The sequence below is a fragment of the Achroia grisella genome, unplaced genomic scaffold (genome assembly GCF_030625045.1).
Source record: "Achroia grisella isolate CSIRO2021 unplaced genomic scaffold, CSIRO_AGI_Agris_v1 utg702, whole genome shotgun sequence".
Lineage (NCBI taxonomy): Eukaryota > Metazoa > Arthropoda > Insecta > Lepidoptera > Pyralidae > Achroia > Achroia grisella.
Window position 1 is genome coordinate 3,773,380 of NW_026712999.1, and position 24,557 is coordinate 3,797,936.

Sequence of the window (24,557 nt, forward strand, 5' to 3'; positions counted from 1 at the left end):
ACAGCGTATAATAAAAGTGTTGAACGTGAAAAAGCGCATTTGGATGATCCCCGTTACCAAAAGAAATATTTTGTAATGAAAATCTCAAACAAAATTACGAGGAAAGAAATTCAGTCATCATCCCGACGTCGTTTTCTTTGAACAGAATTATAATGTTTACGGTTCTTGGATTGATCACGCCTCAATATCTCTTTGACGAAGTATTTCTATACACTGCTCTTATTTGAATAACCAGAGTCTTGGGTTTTTGCATTTTTAACCTTATTTCTTGGAAGTATTTGAGTACAGTTTAGAAATTTCTTATATTTTTTATAATAAATACATTATTGGAAATTTGCAATATATTTTAATACATAAATGAGGCACTGATATTAGCACATAAATTATTTGAAAAAAAACTTATTAGTTCTTAAATTATCAGGTCTCCTGATGATACCTCTGTCACCACCTATCAGCAATTTTTTTCATAGAAACATATCAAACACGGTTTACCTATTAACTCTAATATATCAAATACTGATTAAGAAATTTAGAAAATATAACACATATTTATTTGAAATAATATTAACAAAAGAGGACTTATCTCAAAAAGGGATCTCTTCCAGTCAACCCAAAACAGCGTGGAATAGAAAGTGTTGAGTAGGTATAATTGTGCAAATAATAATTTAATTTATGTCATAAATAATTAAAAATAATATACATATAAATTTATTATATACGACTAAAAGAAATTGTATTGTAGATGTTAGCTTTGTATTCCAGGAATGAAAAATAATTGGCTATCACACATACTGGTAATGCAACGCCATATGGTAGAAATCAGTAATCCCAACCTACAGACATGAATTGAATAACAAGGATATAAGAAGATATTGAAATATGAAAATCATATTCGAATATTTTTGTGTGATTGGAAAGTTTCGATGGGAAGGGTTCGGAAGCAATTCGATATCCGCTTTATTAGAAGCTAATCCTGACTATCATTATAAGCCCTGAAGTGAATTCCGTTTTTGGATATACATATATTATCACATCTTATTTAATCGTATTGAAGACAACAAATTTTAAAGGTTACATGTGGTATTATTAAGGTTGACTTTGTAAAAAGTCGTTTGAGTCGTATATACACATATAGACGACCGTTAACGTTTACCTGCAGGTTAGACATCAGTCATATGAAAAATACTTGTTGGTCTAATAAATCAGATAATACCTAATCCATTTATCATACTTGATTAGAATTTATAATATTGTATATATTTAATTTACATATCTTAAATTGTAATCACTTCTCGATCACGATTTCGATGTAAAGTGAAGTAGACCGAACGAATCACACTTGATTAGAATTTAAAATATTGTATACAATGTTTAATTTACATATACAATGTCTTAAATTGTAAACAAGTGCGATTTGTTCGATCTGCTTTACTTTCCACCGAAATCGTGATCGAGAAACTAATTCTGAATTTTTCATATTTGTCATCTTTATTTCTTTCAAGCAAAGCACACCTTTTTAATATTAATAAAGTTACATTTCTAGCTTAAGTGGGTATAATTTGAATAAATTTCACATTTATATATATAAGCGGATAGGAAAAACTTTGCTTCCTATACCTGATCCAACAAAAGGTAGACGATAATACTCTCCATTTGTTTGAAACGTTTAATTATAAATGCAGGATGGATTAGCTAAATGATTAATTGAGGAAGGATTTTAAACAATTCCCACAAGATATTAGGTATTGGTTAATTCCAAAACCTACATAATCTCAAAGGAATATTTTATCTTCAGACCCATAACTTTGTGGTATTATGACTCACCAAGGACGGTTGTTGGGACATTTTAATTCCCTTTACAATAATTACAAAATCATTTATGTGTAAATTAAATATTTGTATCATATGAATAAATTTGTATAATTATACTCATTTATCATTTTTATTAAAAAAATATAGTATTAATATTCACATTAAAGTAGAATTATTGTTTTGTTAGGTGTCAATGTAAATTTTTCTAAAACTGAAAACTTTACGAGACAATTTAAAATTTCTGTTGACTTTCCAGTGAAGGTAATGCCAATGACAAATTAACGCTGAGCTTTCTACCTATCACGCTGGATTGAAATACACTTATTGAAATGTCAATTGGTGTGTTCAACATGATAGGATAACTGACATTGATATATAATATAATTTTTAAAAGGATATTGCTATTCTTTTATAGAAAGGTAAGTACGAAACTTTAATAACTATGTTAATAAGAAATATTACCACTTTGAGCAAGTTTAAATATTGACCCTGTGAGCTCGGCCTAGAGCTGGTCATTCATCTCTGGTCAAACAATAGAGACTTCGATATAACAATATAATCGGTATTATTATATGTCGCAAATGCAGTCAATGTACGACATACGTCTGTGAAATTATATATTGTCCCTTGCCGCTTAAATTGAGGCCTCTGCAGCACCACTCATAAGCGAAGTAAAATCTCAATAGCTTATAGCTATATAGTTAAACCAAAAACATTTATATAAAAACATACATAAAATTACAAATTGTCGTTATTCGCTTACAGTGAGGCCCCACAGTACCACTTATAAGCTTCTTACGAAACTTAAACAACTGTATTAAGCTTGTAACATTTATGTAAAAACTTGTATAAAATTATAAATTGTCGCTTTTCGCTTACAGTGAGGCCCCGCAGCACCACTCATAAGCGAAGTTTCGTACCTCAGTAACTGAGATAAGCGGGCAAAATTGAGCGCATTTAGTTGATAACATACCAAATTAAGCGTAAGCAAATGCTGTTATACAGAGATGAGGCTATTGAGGACTGTATCACGCCTACCGAGTATAACCATAACGGGGTACCTATGCAGTCTTATGCTAATGTAGGGTACATACACAGCAGATTTTAATTACTTTTAATCAGTTTCATAATATGGAAGTTGTCAATGCCTTTCAATTTATTTAAATATTGCAACAAAATATTGGTAATATATATCGTTCACTTCAGTTTTCTTAAATCTGGCCAGATGATTACGGCAGATGTGTATTTTCAGCAATTGCAAACCATGATGAAAATGCTAGCTGCTAAACAACCGAGGCTGGTCAATCGCCGTAGGCCACTGCTGCTTCGGGACAACCCTAGACCACACACTGCATAACAGACAGTTATAAAATTAGAAGAGTTACAATTGGAATGCCTAAGATCCACCGTACTCCCCGGATCTTGCTCCAACAGATTACCATTTTTTTCGAAATTTGGATAACTTCTTGCAAGGGAAAAATTCAACTCCGATGGGGCAGTCCAAAGCGCCTTCAAAGATTTTATTGATTCCCGTCCGAATGGTTTTTTTTAGTAAAGGATCAATGAACTACCTATGAGATGGCAAAAGTGCATAAATAGCAATGGTAGCAAAATACTTTGATTAAATAAATATATTATATTTTGAAAAAAAATCGACTTTAGGTCACTCCCTTACAAAACGCCAGTTTCATATGTTAGGACCTAATATTACTAATAACCACTAAAAAAATATTTTTTAGATAACCCCAGATAAAAAGACCTCCAATAAAATGTAGCTAAAAATCTATCTAGATAACATAAATTTTCTAACAAAAGAACCACATTAAAATTTTATTCGTTTAGGAGCTACGGCGCCATAGTTAGACATACAAACTCACATACTCACATATACGTTAAACTTTAAACTTTTCCTTCAGGGAGACAATAGCCTGTGTTGTGAGGAAATCGGCCACTGAAAGTTGAGATAGATGTTTATAACACAATTTATTTCTTTGTCTATCAAGTAATAAATTTTGCATATAAACATATGTTCTTAATCATGATTTACCTAACCCTTTGAATATTTATGATTGCTCAGTGTATATTTATGATTTTCAGTCCCATTCTGTTTTCTTGCTTGCACAAAAATTTCAATAACCACATTTTTAGGTGAGATGATTATAAAACCACAAATAAGATAATATTACATAATAAAACTATTATTTTCTTTGTCTATAAACTAATGTATTTTGTATATAAACATATGTTCTAAATCACGGTTTACTTAACCCTTTATATGTCTATAGTTGTTCGGTAATATTTTTAGTTCCGTTTCTTTTTTTTTTTTGTTTGCACAAAAATTTCCATAACCACTTTTAGGTGAGATGTTTATAAGACTACTATTTTCTTTGTCTATAAACTAAAAGAAAATGCATACAAAAATATGTTCTAAATCACTTAACCCTTTGAATATTTATGATTGCTCAGTTATATTTTCAGTTACGTTCAGTTTTTTTGCTTGCACAAAAATTTCAATAACCACTTTTTTATCGCACAGGGTATTATCGCAACAGGCATGCTCACCTCGTAACAATATAAAAATACCATATTCCGTTTTACCCTTAACCCTTCCGGGGACTCGCCATTTTCCTAGCAAAAACTTACGTAAGAGGCCCCGTTTGTCCCTAAGGCGTTTTTCACACGTGAAAGATAATCATATAAATGAGAGTGTATCAGTCATACAATTGGATTAAGTGCTGCACATTCTATTGTTTAATTAAACTTATTAGCTTAACTTTTTTTTTTCGAATTCTATAAAAATGTCTAAAATGTCTAAACTTCAATAGATATAGCTGTATGATTTATATCAATGAATAAATATTTATTTACAATAGGAAAAAAATAAACTTTCGAGTACTGATAAATTAACTTGTTGATACGAGCAACTATGTCTATGTTTCTATTGATACTCCGCTCCTGTTGGTCGTAGTATACTGTTTTATAGTCTCACCTCAATAAATAATATACTGAAATAAAATGTTTTTTTAACCTCAATATATAAAAATTTCGGGTCACGTTATTTGTCTACGATGAAATCCTAAACTACGGAACCGATTCTAATGAAATGTATACACTATAGGTCTGAAAATAGGATATCTGGTTTTTATACCCTTAAGGGATAAGGGTAGTCCACCACAAATAATTTTTCTTTATTTTATTGACATAATATTGTTTTTATGACATTTCTCATTCTCAGATGCTAGTAACAATAAGTACTCACAACGGGACGTATCTTTCGTGTAATTAGTCCCGTATATTACGAACAATATTATTATTATCAACCAAGTGTATGATTGACCCCGGAGGGGGGTAGAAGGACCAAAAATGTGGGGGGGGTACATTTTTGGTCCTTCGAGCCAGATACATATATAGCTCTGGAACCTATTCAAACTGTATCGATTAGCATTGCGAAATCATAATCGCAACATAATATTGTTAATCATTATCAACCAAATTATCAACTTATACATAATAGTTATACTTATATATATATACTAAGATACAAATAATAAAATATATATATTGTCTATATTATCTAAAATATATTTGAATCCCAAGAGGTATAATTAAATCTACGAATGTAAAGAGATGTGAACATTTATAATATCAATGACTCCTGAAATATGCCCTTAGAAATTGTTACCGCTGATTTCAACTGGAAATTTGCAAACACAATCCTATCACTTCATTTGATTGCTATTCGCAACCATTAATTTCTGATTTAAATAGAAATAATAACTTTCCTTGTTATAAAATTAGTTGACTTATTGTTTCATAAAAAGGTATATAACAATAGTATATACTTAGTTTTCTAGCAGTTTTAACATTCGTAAGAAATATAATTCGCTTTCAACCAATCAAAAATAAGATAGTTATATATTTCTTTCTCGTAATAATCATCAATACATAGTATAAAATAAAGTCGCTGTCGCTGTCTGTCCCTATGTATGCTTAAATCTTTAAAACTACGCAACGGATTTTGAAGCGGTTTTTTAATAGATAGAGTGATTCTAGTGGAAGGTATATATACATATAATATATGTACACTCGTGCGAAGCCGTGGCGCGTAGCTAGTATTATATAAATCTCAACTGATTTTGAATTTCATACGCCTTTTTAGCACTGCACTATTTTATTACATTGATGGTACAAAGTACAAAACCTAACAAACTCCCCTCACGTGAAAGAAACTTTATAGCATTACAAAACTCGTGCATTTAAAGATTTTTGGGCTCATAAGTTATGAGAATCGAAGACCCCGATAAGCTAACCGTGTGTGCCCGTTTCCCGTAAAATATTGAGGTGGCAGTAAATTACATGGCACCACAAATCGACGACTTTCGATTGTTCTTCCATTGATGCCCCAGTTTTTGCGGCAGTTATTTCAGCTGACGAATATTAAATGAAAAAAATGCGCGCTAAGTGTGGGTTTGAGAGATTTTATGGTGCTTTAACATCTTTATGTTAATCCGATATAATATTCCGCACATTTCCCTTACTATTAGTAATGGTAGTACCTAATACTAAAATAAACTTATTGTTTTACAATCAGTAGAATCACTGACTGTAAACACAGTTTTGAACTTATTTCACTATTGTTCACTATATACTAGTTAATTACTAATTTCTCTGTCTGTTTGTACAGGCTAATTAGTTAGTAATTAGTTACTAGTTACTAACTAATTAGCCTGTACAAACAGACAGAGATACAATACATTTGAAAAAAATCTAAATGTTCTATTTCACTTCTAACATCACTCTGACTCGGTTTTTGGCGTTTTTTTTTCTATAGTTTTATTATATATAAAGATATTTACCGTAATTATGATGTTTATAAAATTATCCTCCGATATTTTGACAGTATTATAAGAATACAGTAAAATACAGTTAATCTTTTTCAAATGGAATTTTTATTACTACTCATTCGCAAAGCAGATTCAGCGCAAAAAGAATGAACAAGAAACTTCCTCGCTGAAGTAATGAGATAATCACGAGTGATTTTTAATATCTCGGTGGTCTAGCGGCTTAGCGCTCTGCTTTAGTTCAGATGGTCGTTGGTTCAATTTCACCACGATGCAAATTTTTAATACATGATTATGCTTGTATGATCTAATCATCTAGATGATGAATTATTTTAACTTCGAAGCAAATCATTTTATATGTTACAGATATTTCAGTTTTGAACCTCGATTTATCGTTCTGAAATTAATTTTAACATATTAGAAATAATTTTGGACGTAAAATTTCACGATTACTAGAAGTACAATTAAACTAGGATACACTTTTACCATAAATTATATTATAAAGTACATGTAATAGGTAGAAAAACCTAATATGCATTAGTAAATTATTCAAGAGATTTTTTGCTAAGATACTCGTAATTCACACAGTGCAATCTATCTTGCCCTAATACCGCCCCGCCATTATTGTTTTTTATGGCTGTACCCAATAAGTTATGCGCATGTTATTTAGAAGAATAACTTCTTGTATAAAAAATCTATATCTATTTGTTTGTTCACACATTACGCCATACCGTTCATCTCATTGCAATAAAACATTGTCAATTTATTATTCTCACTTTTTTTTATGTGCTACTGACGCCTACTTATTTCGTCATACTCGTGAACGAATTCTGCTTGTAGGAACAGTCCTGCTCGAATCACTACGACTGATTTAATGTTATTATGTATTTAATATTTTGACCCTAATAATTTAAAGCTAATTCATAGTTTGTAATCATACATTTCGACTTAAAGTATGTAAAGTTACAAAGATTATATAAAAGAGCATACGCAAGTTTCTTACTCGCTCATCTTGTGATGGGACAGCTTTCTGAAGGAGCAGTAGATAAAAAAACCCGTGATGCACTAACGGTATACGCTGGCGAGGCACCAGTGGAGTATGATAATCACGGAGTTAGGCCTGTTAGCCCATCGTACTTGATTCACCAGGAATTAACTACGATGGTTTCCAGGGGTGACCGCGTGGAGGTCGATTTAAGATGGTAAATTATTAGTAATGGGATTACTATTCACCTTTATTAACAAGGTTGATTCAGAAACTAAAGATAATACTGAACATAAAAAATACTAAATTCAATTAGAATCTTCTATTTCGAAGTTGGTTCTAACTATCTACATACATAAATCAGTATATTCTAATGATTTTAGAGGAACACCGGTAAGCGGTTTATATAAGGCGTCTAGAGCTCCTACATATTCATTAATAAGATATTGATTCCACTGTCGATATTACGATGAACAGCCTTTTGTGGATACTCAATATATGCCATTACAAACTATGCTCTATTGCAGTCATCGGTAACTACAAAATCGTTTCAATTGATTTTCCTCTGAATTAATTTGCAAAATTCATTACTTTACATTTGTACTGTGGCTATTAAAACGGTTAATAGTATTGTTAATGGGTAGGTAAGTGTAATTAAATCCTTCCTCATTAATATACAATCAAAATTATTTACATACTAACTGTGACTGCGACTTCGTCCGCGTGGATTACTGACCTTAAACAAATAAAGAAAAAATCAATAATCTAACCCAAAAGAGGCAAAATAAAAACGTTTCATCGTTCTAGCTTTCATCCCCTTTTCATTTTATTTTACCCCCTTAAAGGTTACATTTTTACAAACTTTGAAAGTCATATTTATTTATATTTAATCAACAGCCTAAAAAATAAGTTTCAAGCTTCTAACTTAAACTTTCCATTTCCCCTTTCAACCTCTTACAACCCTCTTTTTACATTAAAAAGTAGCTTATCGCTTTCGGTATACCTAAAGATTAGCTATTGGAGAATGCCATGCGGTATTAACCTCTCCTTGTTTGTCCAAGTTATATTGTGAATTAAAGAATAAATAAATAAATGTACGTGTGTGTATATCACCAACTAAAAGATCTACGGCCTGTGATAGTGAGGGTATCTGTAATTTACAGTGGGACAAATGACTTCCGTACGTAGCAGGTTACAAGGATATGACAACCTCTGTAGTGTAATGGCGGATAAACGCTTTGCGGAAATCCTGTTTACGATTGTAGTTTTTAACCGACTTCATAAAGGAAGATATTAGCGGATATACTGCAATGTGGATGCGTGTGAGGTTAGGAATTAGTTGATCTAAATAGAAAAGATGAAGCATTTTGTTTGTATATTTGAAAAAGAAGAAATGAAAAAATACATGACTTTATTTTAAGATACTTAATTTTTTTTAAAAGATAAAGTTTATAGTGACTTAGGCAGTATATAATATAATTTTTATGGCAGAAGCCGGTACGCCAGTAATTATTAATGTAGTTGGAATGGTAAGAAAATTGTAAAAAAAAAAGGCGCATCTAATGGTAACTAAATCAAATTAAAATATCTTTATTCATGTAGATCTATTACATACTCTTATGATATGTCAAATCTACCAGTTCGGAATGCTTTAGACATGAGAAGAACTAACAAGAAACTGAGCTCGTAATCAATTCATATATATATGATAATACATGGTTAAAATAATATACCTTCAATTCAAATTTGGGAGAATACACTAACAATCAGCATATGCTACAGCAATTTTGTCAAAAGTAATCCGTCTCCTATACAGGAACAGCACCACGGATATCGTCATCATGCGACGTCATCATGTGACGCCTCTGGTACCTCTTATACACTTCCATTCCGGAATTTATAAATAATTAATTTATTTTAAATCTTCTAAGTAACTAAATTTACAAATAATTAATTACTTTTATAAAGAAATAATTAAATTTATAAAAAAAATATTTAATTTATGAAAAATAATTTAAATTTATAAATAAATAATCAAATTTATAATTAATTAATTTTCCGAAATTTATAAATAAATAATTAATTAGTTACCTATGCTACCATACCTCACTATATAAACACAGCTTACAAATGAGCTGCTTTGTGGCTGACTAAAATGAGTGAGACAGAGGTACCCAGGTAAACGTACAAAGTCCAGTCTGGTAGATTACTATACTAGTATCCATCTGAACTGGTGCTCCATCAGAGTATTTTTAACGCAGATTGTTCAATAAAAGCAACTCTAAAGTCAAAGGCCACACATCGTTAAAGCACCATATTACAGTTCAACTACATCCTTAAGGATAAACATTTTGTGGTCCGTGAAAATGCTACATAAACTTGAGTGTTTATGACCCGTAACAAAGGTAGGGTTTGCAAACTTAATATTATTAGAATGGTTTGTTTTTTTAAATATTTTACAAATTACCTATTAGTTGAAATCAAATAAAGGTGCCGGTGATCCAACGGTTTAGCATACTACCTAAATTCGTGGGTTCGATTGGTATTTGTTTTCATGACTAAGATTATTTTTTATTTATACTACTTTTTATATGTATTTACAACAAAATAGCAATAAAATATTTCTATACATAATACTTTAGTAACCATTTAACAAACAATTAGTATGGAACTAAATAGCGCTATTTGAATTGTGCTGAGTCAATTAATAATAATAATAAAACTACCAATTATATGTTGTGGAATTGTAATAATAACAGTATAGAGATACATATCATCATCATTACATAGTATAAAACAAAGTCGCTGTCGCTGTCCGTCCCTATGTATGCTTAAGTCTTTAAAACTACGCAACGGATTTTGAAGCGTTTTTTTTAATAGATGTAATGATTCAAGAGGAAGGTTTATACATGTATATATAATACATGTACACCCGTGCGAAGCCGGGGCGAGTAGCTAGTCTAATTATATAAGAGAAGGTCGTACAGTTCCATATATCTAGTTAGTCGTCAAGAAGCTTGCTTTCTAATTTGTGTTTTGGTGGTAGAGTACAAATTTGGTTGTAAAATTAATAATATTAATAATAATCTCAGAACAATTCACACAGCGCTATCCAGACCCAAGTTAAGCTAGCTAAAGCTTATGTTATGGGTACTATTATAGATAACTAATACAATTGCATAGATATATTTTTTTTATAAATATAAACAATACAAGATCTGATCCGATACAAACAATCATACTCATGAATATAAATGTTTATGCCGTCCGAGGAATCGAATTCGCGACAATCGGAAGTGAGACGGCATGCTAAACCGCTAGAGTATCGAGGACGTCAAAATTTACTATTAATAATATACATAAGTGGTATCACATGCTAACGTGATGACCATAGTGCTATTCACGTATATAAACGACGGTTACCGTTTACCATCACGCAATGAGAGCAACACGCAAGTTTCTTGCTCGTTCTTCTTGTCATGAGTCTGCGTTCCGAATAGAAGTATATAGTCTAGAATAGTAGTAGAATAAAAAAATATGTCTATTCTTATTATTATTATTCAGGTGATAATCAGTGATCGGAGTAGGTAGAGGGATCATTGACCTCAAACATTGATGTTAATATGGATAACCATTAATAGACCATTGATTTTTTTTCTTTCAATAAATAATAATTATTAGTTTAAACGTGTTGGTAATTTTAATTAAGATTTTAGTTTAGTTAAATACAAATACTTTGTTCTTTTCAATCATGTTTCAATTTTTGGGCACAAATAATTTGTATGGTATGTTCTTGTATAGCTTCAAAATGAAAATGTTTAACATTTTCATTTTGAAGCTGTATAAGTTTCAACTAAAGCTACACAAATTAAAGCTACACCAGCGTCAGTAGTTGATTTACTGGCTGTGAAACCAAATTGCTGACTGTGAAGTCTGTGAAGTTGATTGTTGATTTTTTTATAAATATAAGAAATTGTTACAGTAAAAAATATATGTGGTAATAAATCAGAATCATTAAATTCTGATTTCTAACTATTTATTGTACCATGCTGTAAACCGTCCTTATACTTATATGAAGTATATATGTTTACTCTCCCTGTAAAAATAATAAATAGCTATTTAGGGCGAATACTATATAATAGGCGTATACAGCTTTTTTTTTATTATTTATTGCACTATGAAGACTGTACCTATAAGATGGGAGTTTAATGCCATTTTTCTACTTAAAAACAAATCCTGGGAATTTGGGAATATCCATATTACTCTATCATATGGCAAATATATAAAATATGTCTACCTACTCCGATTACTGGTGTATAAAAAAATCACATGCAAATATCTTTATGCCTTTCGAATGCTGTCGTAGATTCATAGAAAAATTACTTTGTTCCCAGTGACGTAAGCTTGAACGAAGCTATAAAAGTCAATGAAAGAGTTATGGTTCAGTGTCAGCGCTCCACAAACAATCTAATGAATTTGTAGCAAACTGTCAATATGACAGATGATCGAGGATCATGACTGTTTGCGAACATGGCAGGTTATTGGCACATGACATTCACGACACATGATATTACGAACGAGCGATCAAGGTGTGATTCCTTAGGATATATGAAATATGACGAATGACGGCCGCGGTGGTCTAGTGGTTTAGTTTTACTTCCGATGGTCGCGGGTTCGATTCATCGCACGGTAATAAACATGAGTTGTTTATACCGTTTAAAATCTGGGTATTTTCTATGTATATTATGTACTAGCTTCGTCCGCGTGGAATTTAACTTTATTTTTCTAAAATAAAATTATCCTAAGTTACTCGTTATTATATCAGCTACCTGCCAAAAAAAGTCCCGTCAAAATTGGTCCAGCCACTTCAGAGATTAGCTGAAACAAAGGGACAGACAAACTGACAAAAATTCTAAAAAAATGTTATTTTGGTGTATTTACCGTACTTATATTCATATGCCTGTAATAAAAAAATATATACGAACTTTAGATCTATAGGACCTGTAAAACTAGCTCTGCTTACCTTTGGACCAGATGGCGCTTTGTGAATTGTTCACGGATATATAAAATCCCGAAATATGACACTAGTTCTTAAATTAGATTAACCGTAAATTATTGTGAGTATTTATATTCTACATTATTTTCGTCAGAACTGAGTATTGGAAATACTTCGAAAATCTATATTAGAAAAATCATTTTGTATTCCATAACACATTTATTAAGTAAGGTTAATATTATTAATAGGTTATATAGCAACTCGTTGCAACTAATAGAAGCAGAGCTACATTGAAAACTGTTGCAAAACAGGTAAATATTACGCAGGCGAAGTCACGCGGGTTAGTTAGTATAGTATACCCTCTTATTACATTAATAAAGTTTTATTACGCTATCATAGACTACTTTGGAAATGATCATTTGAAAGGAATGTAATCTCCTTTCATGTTCGAAATAATGGCAATCAACTCTATTAATTTAGTTTTAAGACTGCATTTCGCATTTCCTTTCAAATAATATAATATAATATGCTTATGATATAATTTCATGCTATTTTAAAACTCTTCATGATTGTGACATATTAATATTAATAATATTTATATTTATATCTATATTTCCTGTCATATTCATAAAGGTTTTATTGAATTTTATTAATAAAATCTCCATAAAGAACTGTGTGTATAAGCATGTAGACAAAAATAACAAAATATTTATTCAAGTAAAGAGTTAAGAATAATTTTATTTATATACTCATTTTGATATTAAGTAATAAAATTGCAAACAAATATTAGTCTAAAAATAGTTGGAGTACATTTATTTATTCTGACGTACATTACATAAACAATAAAAAACTTATATCCTATCATGGTATATCAGTAATAGCACAGATAATATAATATTACATAGTATTAGTAAGAACCTAATATTATTTATTTATTTAAAAAAAAAATTATTCATAATATTAATATTTTTAAATATACTGAATAAAGTTTAATTTGATACTTTTATTTGAGAGGAAAACAACTGAATTTTTTGACGTTATTGGAATCAAATAATATTAGAAAACGTACGTAAATGTACATTTCTCGACAACCCGAGAAGACCCGAGAAATTGACCTCGAGAATTCTCGAGACCTGAGAAATTGAAAAGCTCGAGAAATCATGAACCATAAAGTATGCATATATTATTAATATAAAACATTGTCTCTGTCTGCGTTTATGAGTCATTATATCATTTACTAGCTAGGTAGCTAATAAATTATATAATGACCCCGGCTTCACACGGTTATACGTGTGTTATACATATAAACTTTACCTTACCCTCGCAGTTGCGTATGCATCATAATTTCGTTATTCAAGAATGCTTCATTCCCATGTCATATGGTGATTATATAACCTTTATCGACAAGGGTTATTCAAGAATGCTTCATTCCTATTGGTCATATGGTGATTATATAACCTTTATCGACAGGGGTTATTCAAGAATGTTTCATTCCTATTGGTCATAAGGTGATTATATAACCTTTATCGACAGGGATTATTCAAGGATGCTTCATTCCTATTGGTCATATGGTGATTATATAACCTTTATCGACAGGGGTTATTCAAGAATGTTTCATTCCTATTGGTCATATGGTGATTATATAACCTTTATCGACAGGGGTTATTCAAGAATGCTTCATTGCTATTGGTCATAAGGTGATTATATAACCTTTATCGACAGGGGTTATTCAAGAATGCTTCATTCCTATTGCTCATAAGGTGATTATATAACCTTTATCGACAGGGGTTATTCAAGAATGCTTCATTCCTATTGGTCATATGGTGATTATATAACCTTTATCGACAGGGGGGAAGGGGATTGTTAGTAATGGGAACTAGTAACTCCCATAGCAATGTACCATGTTAGGTCGACCTCCACGCGGTTCCCCCTGGAAACCATCATGATAAATCCAGGTGAATTTGTCACCATGGGCTAACTGACCTGACCTCATGTTCATCTTATCATCCTTCACTGGTGCCCCGCCACCGTAAACCGTTAGCGCAGGCGGGTGCACCATTCCATTATTATTCACGAAAAAAAAAACCTTTGTCGACAAATAGACTATTAAAACCTAAAAGTTCTTTTCATTAATACATCTTTAGACTGGACCGTCCAAATAACTGCAAAAACTCTACAAATCTTCCGCTTCATAACAGTCATGTCAAATAGCATCCACAAATATATACTAGTTGAGAGTAAATAGATCGTTAGTAATGTGGACTATTACTCCATTGCTCGCAAGGTAGATCAGGTTGATCTCCACCAGACATGGAAAACATCAGAAATTTCTGGTGGATTTGTCACTATAACCTGACCCCATATTCATCTTATCATCCTCTACTGTTGCCCCGTCCGCGTTAACCGTTAGCGCAGACGGGTGTAACATTCCATTATCAAAAAACATCAGATGGGTCGATGTCGATGATATTTGTAACCATTGTTATATATAAAAAACCTTTTTATATAATATATACGTTTATATACACCAGCACAAAATCACGTATACATACTTATAGTATCGGTCAACCCTAGCGGAATACAAACGGACCGCAAATAAAGTATAATTCGCTAATATCACAATATGTTTTACTTATCATTTCAGTTTACCCGAAATTTAAGGAGGCGTACCCAGCTGACACAATAAGCGGGAGGAAATTCCATTCGTTTCCATTGAAACAAAAAAATGTAATACGGGCACGGTACCCTTCAGAGCTGTAGACATAAACCTAATAAAGAATCAGATTATAGGCATCTGTCTCAATGCTAGCGGGGCGGCGGACGGAGTGCTTCAGTAAGTACCTACAACTGTCGTAGCATAAGACATAAATAAAGCCATATACGGTTACATACATACGTACATATATTGGTCTAGCAGATATGGATTCTGGATTTAATACTGAGGACAAAGATGATAATGTAACAGTCCATACTAATGTTATATATTATAAAGCGTCTGCCTGTCTGTTAACTTTTTACAACTAAATGTATGAATGGATCTTAAAAATATTGGTTAAGTTTTGACTAAAAAAAGCTGATGAAGTCGCCGGATATAGCTACAATTATAATTTTTTTTTGAGTTTTTAACCATCTACCTATTTATTATATTCACGATTAAGTTTAATCGTGATGCAGATCTTAAAGAAATTTAATGTGAAAATAGATTGTATCATGAAGATGGACATTGGCTATCTTTTACTTCTATCTAAAAAGGACATAAACCCAAATCTGTACTTAAATAAATTAATAAATTCGAACTTTTGAATTCGTCACTTAACCTAGTTAAGATTTGTGACAATCGTAAACAATAATCGCTTTTGGTCGCGAACGCTAATCGCCGTCATTTAGACAAAAGACTTTCTGTCGTCAGCAAGTGGTGGGCTTCCAATAGCTATTCGTTTGAGTAGGGTCAGTAGACAATGCTGCGATTAATCGATCTCGCACTTGTGCAACGACACGTCTGATTGATGAAGTCGGTTTTGCTTCGGACCATTTATTGGCAATTATTGACATTTTTTGCAGATTGAGAATATTACATTACTTTACTGAACAAGATAAAATACATACATCGGCCCCTTAGTATGTTACATATTCTCAGCAAAATGTTTATTAGCCACCCCTTAGTGTTGCTTTCACTAAAACTTCGACAGTTTTTTATGAATGTCTAGCTTTTACTCACCACTTCGTCTTATTTCATGCTCTTTTAATATCCCTCCGATCGATCCCCGTTCAATTCAAACGGGAATGGAAATTACGACCACGAGCCGAGGTTCGAACTCCTAGCGGTACCCTCAGACTAAAGTAGTATCTGTCAGGCGGGAGTTGGTCTTCAGCCAGTCGATAAGTCCTTCCGCAGATCTGGAATGCATCTGCACTCTCCCCTTATCATCCGGTGATGCTGTAAAGGCCAGGTGCGACTAGCAGAATAGTATTAAAGTAGTGTAAAAAAAAAGCCCTTTAAATTTAGTTTTTAAGGATTTGATTTAGAAAAAAATATCTTTTCCGTTTACCGTATATAATCTAACGTTCAGTCATTTAGTCGCGAAAAGATAACAGATATCTGTTATCTTCTCGCGACTAAATGACTATGTGATAACCCCTTTTCTAGCAATATACCATTTCAGGTTGACTTCCACGCGGTTCCCCCTCGTTGTAAATTACCATTTGCCAAGATGCGCTAACTGCCCTGATTTCATGCTTATTTTATCATCCTTCACTAGTGACCCGCCAGTGTAAACCATTAGCGCAAGCAGGTACATCATTCCATCATCCATAAAAAATACATCAGATGGGTTGATGTTGTTACTATTGCTATATAAAAATCGTCGCGTATTCACCAAGAACTTCATGGTTTCGAGGGATGTTGATCTTACGTGGTACATTGTTAAAAATAGGGTAAATGATCCCTATTACGAATAACCCCTCCTCCCCTAACTGCAATAGTTAACAATACATACAGTTTGATATTTATTTTAATTTTATAGAAGAAATAAAATGGCTCTTATGTACATTGAGATATTTTCTTTTTATTTCAGTGAGAAGAAAAAATAAGTGGCTGCAATTTAATATACAAGAACCAGGCAATTATGCACCAAGCAGTAACGACCTAATTACAGCGCTTTTATAGTCAGGTTCTACTATTATTAGGTGCTTATAAGAATAATGTTACTTTCTTTCTTGTTGTACTAATTTTAACCAATTTGGAGTTCAAACAGAATATAAAACTAGCAGTTTTCCACGGATTCGTCTGCTTTTTTAGACAAAAGATTGTCTATGCTCATCCTTGTTATACAATTTGTATTCATGCCAAATTACATGAAGATCTGTTTATCTGTTTAGCCGTGAAATATATTATATAGACGTATACCTAGACAGATACACTTTTGGATTTATAATATTAGTATAGATGCAGAAGGACATTAAAATTTATTTGGTTGAGTAGTGATACATGCTGCATGATGGGAAGTTCGCCAAATATACATTTTTATTTCATATTATTGTAACCAAAAATATTTTATTATACAAAAATACATTACATGATGAAAAATAACATTTTTGCTGACGTGTAATCTTAGCTTGGAAAACTAATTTTACATTTAAACGAACTTCAGTAAAAATATCTTCAATACTGAGTAAAGTTTGTTGAAAGTTTTGATAAAAGAGTTTTAAAATGGTTCCATGAAAAATTTGATCGGAAAAGTATAGAAGGTTTTATCAAAGATGGTCAATAACTCCAATATATTCATATTTTTTTAGAATTTTCCAAAAAGAACAATAAATAAAATAATTTATTAAAATTGATAATACTTTTTTATTTTAAAGCCTTTCAACATTTTAACATAAAAAGCCAACAAATTTTAATATATTTTACCGACACACTTAGTATAAAGTCTGCATTTCTACCACTTCCTCAAGTCTTTCAGGCACCAGCCAAGCAGCTTAGTTCCTGAGGCATATTTCGGTTGAAATTACTTGACACAGTGGTATACTATCTTAGATTCCCGGAATGGCGTAAAAATGTTTTTTTATTTTTGTAATATATACTTAATAAACATAGAAAACACCCAGACCAAAACCCAGAACAAACAATCATACTCATGAGTACAAATGTTTATACCGTGCGAGGAATCAATCTCCCGATCATCGGAAGTAAGACGGTATGCTAAACGGCTACGCCACCGAGATCGTCACTTAATATTGCTATCCGTGGTGCTGTTCATATATAAGCAACGGGTACCAATTTTAATTAGGATTCTACGTTAGTTCTTGTTCGTATTTGAGCATATAAACAAACTCAGACTGCACAATGCGACTTTCCCCGCCGAGACGTCAACATAGATGATAACAGCGACTTAATAATACTAACGACAATATTGGAAACTCCCCTTTATTAAAGCACAGAACATTTCATCCATTAGCCGTGAAGTTTTGTAATTGGGAAAGTTTCCTACAATAGAATATAGCATTCAACTGTACAAAGTACTACATGTTTTGTAAGCTAAATGGATTGCACATTTCTAGTTGTTTTGTTTGAAATGTTACCAACAATGTATTCTATTTTAACATTAATAAAGTTAAAGTAAATGTTGAAATCAAAGGTACCGCTTAGCGAAGTGGCATTCTGAATAAAAACCGATTATTTTTATTTTTATACAACAGGCGGGATTAGCATTGTCTACTAGCCAACCTTAGGGAGTGAAGGAATACTCGAAGGCGGTTCAGTTTACTAAATAAAGTTATACAATATATTAAATATTTGGTATATATTTATGTATATATAGGTATAATATTTGTATATATTTATGTAATATATTATTGTATCTCTTAGGTATATATGTATTGTATTAATTTGTTCTGTTTATTTGTTTTATTGTTGCATTTGGTTTATGTTTATAATTTTGCACCTATGGTTGACTGGTAGAAAATGCTGCATGGTGTTAAGTCCGCCAAATGTACTGTACTATATATTGTATTGTGTGCATTAAAGTTAAATAAATAAATAAATATAAATAAAAGAGAATACATATACATAATAATATACAACATACAAACATATTATGCACTTACATACATATACATCATATAAATATATATTATAAACATACTATACATATAAATAAGACGATAATGAGCATTATTACAGTTCTACTCGTATGAGAGACGATTTAAAAGGTAAGTGTTAACTTTTTTTAGAACTATACTTTGTAGGAATTACACGAAAGACTTCCAGCAGTGAGTTTCAGAGACGTAAGGTTTGCAAAATAAAAGAATCAGAATTTATTAAACCTCGATTAAAAATATCAATCGATTTTTAGTAATAATATTTTGTTTCATAATTCGTTATTCTCCACTACACTTCTTTAGATTATAGATTTCTTAGAACACGTAGATTAAAAATCGTCCAAAAAGTATATTCCAATTGAAAACATCATCATCTGCTTCTTCCTTATCCCATTCATTTCAAGTCGTTGTTTTTCATTTATCCTTGTTTAGAGTCATTTCGTTATTCACTCTCTTGTCATATCTTCTTTCACACAGTCCATCCAACTATTTTTCAGCCTTGAGAACCTCCTCGTTTTGTATAAGATGGTTAAAAATGACCTTGTGTCATTGGGTATTATTTAGATAATACTCAACTACTTTCATACAAAATCTCACCGTACCTACAACTAATTAAACTAGAATATCAAATTACTTACAAAGCTTCCCAGAAATAATTTATCACGAAGTCATAATTATTTTATTGAAATGTGTTCGTGGAATTTCCTTAAATTGTCTTTATCAATAATGAATAATTTGTTTATCCTTACTCCTTACTAATATTATAAATGCGAAAGTAACCCTGTCTGTCTCGCTCTCACGTCAAAACTACTAAACTGATTTAAATGAAATTTGGTACACAGATAGTCTAGACACAGAGATACAACAGAGGCTACTTTTGAATGCGAAAAAAGGGTTGTAAGAGGTTGAAAATGGTGATGAAAGATTGTATGGATATTTTTTTATTTAATTTTAATTCGGATTACATCCATATTGTGTTAGTAAAAACTTATAAAACTATGTTAGTAACTTATAATATACATATACGTAGATATATTTAATTCATATATCTGTGTCCACGTCCAGAAGCACTGGGTCCACAATGCAACGTTATCCAGTGCCTCTGGACCGGACAATCAGGTATATTCGCAACAGTTTTTAGGATGCTGTTTGAGCTCCCCCGAATTCTAGACATCAGTGATGCAGCTATTTTACGCATTATGGCTTCGAATCCATCTACCCGCGCTGCTGCAAACATCTCTGATGCGCTACAGAACCGAGGGAGCCCCAACAACAATATAGGCTACAATTTAAAAAGATATTATGTAAATTGGGCGAAATATAACGATAAGTGTGATGCAGACGAAGTCGTGCGGGTCAGCTAGTTATACATAAATAGCAGTGGAATATAATAATATGATATTGTGAATATTGTAACAAATGGTTTGCCACATGTTGATTTTTTATTTTTAACACCTTACTTTATATCCTATTTAATTCGTATGACTATAGTTTAGTATTCTTGATTAGAAGCTATACGTTTGTATAACTTCTAATGAAGTCAAATGGTAATAGAATGGCATCTGAACAACTCCATTTGTTAATTAATTAGTTAACTAATTGACAAAATTGTAGGTGGCTTATATATATTTATATTTACTAATAAAACTGGCTATATAATAATGAAAGTTGAGAAATAGACAAATTAATTTTTGTCTATTTCTCAACTTTCATTATTATATAGCCAGTTTTATTATTATAGGTTATAAATATAGCCAGTTTTAGCCATAATATATAGCAATTCTTTATAGGTTTAGCTATGTTCTATCTTCAATCATATTTAAGAACATATTCTGTGAACATATCATCCGAAATCCTCCAGTTCCTTTTACGTGAATCCTTAACACACAAACGTACAGTTTTTTCTGTTTCTATTATTAATTTCTTACGTTGTTTTAGTTGTTTCATGTTATCAATCGATAGGTAAGTATACCAATGTGAAACCGGGGCAGGCAGCTAGTATATATGTATGTAACATTACATAAATTTAATGACCTCTATCTGTAGTAAAAAAGGAAAATATTGTCATTACTTTGTAGACGCGTATATTTACCCAATATTTTCTATACATAATGTATGTTTACTTTATACGTGTTTGTACTCTATACATATACAATAAATATGATTAATATATATTTTCTAATAAATATTTATACATTATATGTAATATGAAAATAAATAAATATATACGTAATATACACTAACTAAATATAAACTAACTAAAGTAAGGCAGATTGGATTTAAAAAATAAATACTTTTTTAAATTTACACTTTTTGTAAAGTAGATATATATCACTTTATTTAGTTAAACTGTCTACATGGAATCTAATACAATGAACATTGTTCATTTATTATTAGTGCTGTATTCTATTCATAAAAAAAATATGTTTTTTAATAGATTTATGTATTGATTTTTACCCCTAAAGAGATATTAGTATAGTTTCATCACCATTTAATGAAGGTTACTCGTATCGTATAAGTAAAATATTGAATCGTGTAAAGAATAACGTTTTACATCATTTGTATTTATGTAGGTACTAAAATAGTCACAACAAATTTAATTATTAAAGTATTTTTATTTCTAATTTACCGTCTAATTGAAAGTGGTAATTAGTGTAAAGTTTTCTTAATAAATTATTACTTCTTCCTAGAAGTACATAATTAATTTAAATTCAAATAAACAGAATTTAATTAATTAAAATTAGGCATGGAAACCTCAGAAATCTCAGTAAGTAAAAAGTAGTTTGTTGTATTTTGTATTTTATTATATTGTTCTGAAACTATTAAGAAGAAATAGGTATTATTCAAAGAAACTAAATTACTTTAAATTTTCCTTTACGACGTTGATAGAATAGAATAGAATAGAAAATCATTTATTCAAATAAACTTACATTGAAGCATTTTTTAATCTACCGCTCGTTCGGATAGCTGTCTCATCACAAGAAGAACGAGCAAGAAACTTGCGTGTTGCTCTTTTAAATAATTTTATTATTACTTTACATTTTTAAGTTTAAGTGTGTGAATACAAACCACCAATTAGCACTAATTCTATTAAATACTCAAATAGAATATATATATATATAGATATATATATATATATATTTAACTAATGGCTCGACCCGGCTTCGGATGCATTACCATTCTTTAAGTTTCTTGTCCTTTATTATGACACGCATGCATTATAAATATAGACCTTTCTTTTAAATCTATTGTTGAAAATTACATTAAAATCCGTTGTGTAATCCTCAAATTAATACCTCTATACGTTCTCGTGGTACCATTTATCATCAATGGAAAATGTTATTAGGATCCTTTCAGCCGTTTATGGTAAAGTAACAAAAACAGTCATTCAGACAAACTAGCTACAGAGATGAGGAAATGTAGATGTAATGATAAAACGAATTATAATATAATAAATAAAATATAATTATAACCATTTAAATTGAAACTTTTCTGTAAAATAATAATTTAAATTCAGAACAATGGAATAGAAAGTATTCGGAAAACTCTAACCTGAAAATAGCGTAACGTAAAATTTATTCGGTTCCCAAATATTTCATATTCTAAAGTGGACCTAAATTCCTACTAAGTATTATAGTAAGTGTTATCTCAGAGTCCTCTACTAAAGAGGGTTTAGCTTGTTAAAGGGACAATAATGGGCTATAATTTCACTATCTTATACCCACAGTCACGTAATAGCCTATTACATGTACTTAGGCAATTGTCATTTAATTTGATATTTTCGTAACGAGAACTAACTGAATTTGCAATAAAAACATGATTACTAAACGTAGAAAATGCTTCGTAACAAAATTCATGTTATTCTAAAGCAAAAGCAATGCTGTGCTAAATTGGTCTGTATTTTTTATATATGATTTTGGAATGATGAACAGCGCTGTGATGATGGGCTAACCATATACGTTGGCGGAGTAACAGTAGAGGATGATAAAATGAGAAGCCAGATCAGTTAGGTCAGGTCAATTCACCAGTAATCAAGGTGCTTTTCAGCTTGATTTGACGTGTGAAATTGGTAGCATTGAGGATGTTTGATACTAAGTCTATGATATATACTCACCACTAGCTATGCCACACTGTTGGGTTGACTGGTAGAGATCTCTCTTAGAGATAAGTCCACCTTTGCTCACTCTGTATATGTTTAAGTTTAGAACTGTATTTAAAAGTGCAATAAAGAATATATATATATAAAAATGATATACATATGTATATCTAGTACCCGTGAATCAAAGTTTAAGTAAGGTCAAATCTATCAATTGTACATCTTTTTTATTTTAGTATACAGTTTTTTTTTATTTATATATTAAAATAAAGATTTTAATACATAAATGAAAAAAAAACTACGAACAAAAATATTATACATGTACGAAGTTCAATTAATTAATGTATTGTTTTCTTAAAATAGGTTATTAATTATATATTGGATTCTATCTATTACCAAATAATATACCACAGAATAAATTAAATATAATAAATCACCAATATTAATAAGGCTGATTGGCTTAATCATTACATCATGGACGTAATAATAGGCTTTTATTTGTTCAGTATTATGTTTTTATTATTCACTATCGTGCTACATTTCAGAATTTATATATATTAGACATTATTTTTAACATGTAATTATACTATCATTAAAATAAAATAAATTTCAGTCATTACGACGATATATATAATATTTAAGCGACATCACGCCAAAACTACTGAATCAATTTAAATGAAATATGGTACACAGTCTAGACCCTTAGAAAGGACGTTGGATAATTTTTTGACCGAAAAATGGTTGCAAGAGGTTGAAAGCGGAGATGAAAGGTCGTATGACAGTATCGTCATATTTTAAGTAGAATGATGAAACCTTTTTAATCTAACTAAATATACTTTATTTATTTGGTCAAACTCACTATTCCACGTGGATGAAGTTGCGGGCTTAGCTATGTAGTATGGTAGTAATAACACAGGATAATTCACATTCAAATAAGCAGAGTTTGAATTCTATGAAAACAATAAATATATATAGGTATGTACTACCGGTTTAAAATTTGAGATTTTCACATTCATTCAAACATTGAGTTGTTTGGGCTATTGTCAGGTGCTTGGACCTGTAGCACTGCGACCTACATAGATATATTGTGCTCGACCTTCTTCAGAGTCCGCTATATAGACCGTCAGGGATGAGAATTGAAGGATATTCCTAGGAAAGATGGTTTTGATCTCCTCAGGATAGACTGTAAACTTTCCAAAGAAGATATTTGCATGAGTGGGCTATAAT